The sequence below is a fragment of the Nicotiana attenuata genome, chromosome 2, assembly GCF_001879085.1.
Source record: "Nicotiana attenuata strain UT chromosome 2, NIATTr2, whole genome shotgun sequence".
NCBI lineage: Eukaryota > Viridiplantae > Streptophyta > Magnoliopsida > Solanales > Solanaceae > Nicotiana > Nicotiana attenuata.
This window is the reverse complement of record NC_031990.1, coordinates 22,562,753-22,565,703: the sequence shown is the minus strand read 5'-3', so window position 1 is coordinate 22,565,703 and position 2,951 is coordinate 22,562,753.

The following is a 2,951-nucleotide window of genomic DNA, read 5'->3' as shown; positions in this document are numbered from 1 at the left end:
GCTCCAATAATGAAGAACGAGCGACCGTGCAAGCTAACACTCTGCTAGGCTCAGAAATGTCCAACCTCACAAATCGATTGGCCAAGGCCTGAATATCCAAAGCAAGCGGTCTCTGGCTGAGCGGAATATAAGCAAGACTAGCCATGCTGGTGGACTTCCTACTCAATGTATCGGCCACCACATTGGCTCTCCCCGGGTGATACAAAATAGTAACATCATAATCCTTCAATAGCTCCAACCACCTCCTCTGCCTCAAGTTCAACTCCTTCTGCTTGAACAAGTACTGCAGACTCTTGTGATCAGTGTACACCTCACACGTCACACCATATAGGTAATGCCTCCAAATCTTCAGAGCATGAACAATGGCCGCCAACTCTAGATCATGAACCGGATAATTCTTCTCGTGGATCTTCAACTGCCTCGAAGCATAGGCTATGACTCTGCCATCCTGCATCAATACTACACCAAGCCCAATACGGAAAGCATCACAATAGACTGTATAAGGCCATGAACCTGTGGGCAAAACCAATACCGGTGCCGTAATCAGAGCTGCCTTGAGCTTCTGAAAGCTCGCCTCACACTCATCTGACCATCTGAACTGGGCACCCTTCTGGGTCAATCTGGTCATCGGGGCTGCAATAGATGAAAACCCCTCCACGAACCGACGATAGTAGCCTGCTAACCCCAAGAAACTCTGAATCTCTGTAGCTGATGCTGGTCGAGGCCAGTTCTTGACCGCCTCTATCTTCTTCGGGTCCACCTGAATACCCTCTGCTGATACGACGTGACCCAGAAATGCAACCGAACTCAACCAGAACTCACACTTGGAGAACTTGGCATATAACTGACTATCCCTCAGAGTCTGAAGAAACACCCTAAGGTGCTGCTCGTGCTCCTCCTGGCTGCGGGAATACACCAAAATATCATCAATAAAGACTATCACGAACATGTCCAAATATGGCCTGAACACTCGGTTCATCAACTCCATGAATGTTGCTGGGGCATTGGTCAACCCAAACGACATGACCAGGAACTCATAATGCCCGTACCGAGTGCGGAATGCTGTCTTAGGGACATCGGACGCCCTAATCCTCAGCTGGTGGTAGCCAGATCTCAAGTCTATCTTTGAAAATACCCTTGCACCCTGAAGCTGGTCGAACAAATCGTCTATCCTCGGCAGTGGATACTTGTTCGTAATCGTCACTTTGTTCAATTGTCGGTAATCAATGCACATCCTCATCGATCCATCCTTTTTCTTCACAAATAGCACCGGCACACCCCAAGGGGAAACGCTAGGTCTGATAAAACCCTTCTCTAGCAAGTCTTGCAACTGGTCCTTTAACTCCTTCAACTCTGGCGGGGCCATGCGATACGGCGAAATGGAAATGGGCTGAGTGCCCGGAGCCAGATCAATACAGAAATCAATATCCCTGTCGGGCGGCATACCCGGCAGGTGTGAAGGAAAAACCTCGGGGAACTCCCGAACAATAGGAACAGAATCAATAAGAGGGACCTCTGCGCTGGAATCGCGAACATACGCCAGATAAGCTAAACACCCTCGACCATGCGTCGAGCCTTCACATATGAGATAACACTGCGAGTGGCATGACCTGGGGTCCCTCGCCACTCCAAACGGGGAAAATATGGTAAAGCCAAGGTCACGGTCTTGGCGTGACAATCCAAGATAGCATGATATGGGGACAACCAATCCATCTCTAATATAAAATCGAAATCCACCATGTCTAAGAGCAATAAATCAACACGGGTCTTAAGACCCTCAAACGCTACCACAGAGGAACGATGAACTCGGTCGACCACTATAGAATGACCCACTGGTGTAGATACATATACAGGAACACCCAAGGCATCACTAGGCATAACCAAGTAGGGTGCAAAATAGGACGACACATATGAATACGTAGACCCAGGGTCAAATAGCACTGAAGCATCCCTATCACAGACCAGAATAGTACCTGTAATGACTGCATCTGAAGACTCAGCCTCTGGCCTGGCTGGAAGAGCATAACACCGGGGCTGGGTCCAACCTCCCTGAACCATATCTCTGGGACGATCGGCTGCTGGCTGGCCTCTACCTCTGGCGGTCCGAGCTCCACCTCTATGATCTCTACCTCTACCTCTATGGCCTCTACCCCCGCCTCTAGCTGGCTGGGCGGTCTGTGGATCACCTGATGCCTGAATCATAGGGCGAGGACCCTGCTGCTGAGAGCTGTCCGAAGCTCGAGGGCAAAACCTAGCAATGTGCCTCGTGTCGCCACACGTGTAACAAGCCCTCAGCTGCTGAGAATAGCGGAGTGGTGGTGCGCTGATGGGTGCTGATGGCGAACTGAAAAGCTGCTGATCAGAAGACTGCGGCTGAGAGCCACGACCACCTGAAGTACCATGTGAGACCTATAGGGCTGACTGAAAGGGCCTCGGAGGATGGCCTCTACCATAAGAATCCCCACCTCCAGACGAGGCACCACTGAATCTACCTGACGGGGCCTCTTATCTGACCCATGACCACCACCCCGTGCAAGAGCCATCTCAACTCTACGAGCCGCATTGGCCGCCTCCTGAAAAGAAATCTCACTCCCGGCTCCCATAGCCATCTTGAGACGGATCGGCTGAATCAACCCATCAATATACCTCCGCACCCTCTCTCTCTCGGTGGGGAGTATAACAATAGCATGGCGTGCTAGATCAATGAACCGAGTCTCATACTGAGTGACTGTCATAGAGCCCTGCTAGAGACGCTCGAACTGCCTGCGAAGAGCCTCCCGCTGAGTAACTGGGAGAAACTTCTCCAAAAACAACTCTGCAAACTGGTCCCAAGTCAATGATGGCGACCCTGCTGGTCTGGATAAACAATAGTCTCTCCACCAAGTCTTGGCGGATCCTGCTAGTCGAAAGGTGGCGAAGTCGACCCCATTGGTCTCCACAATACCCATAGT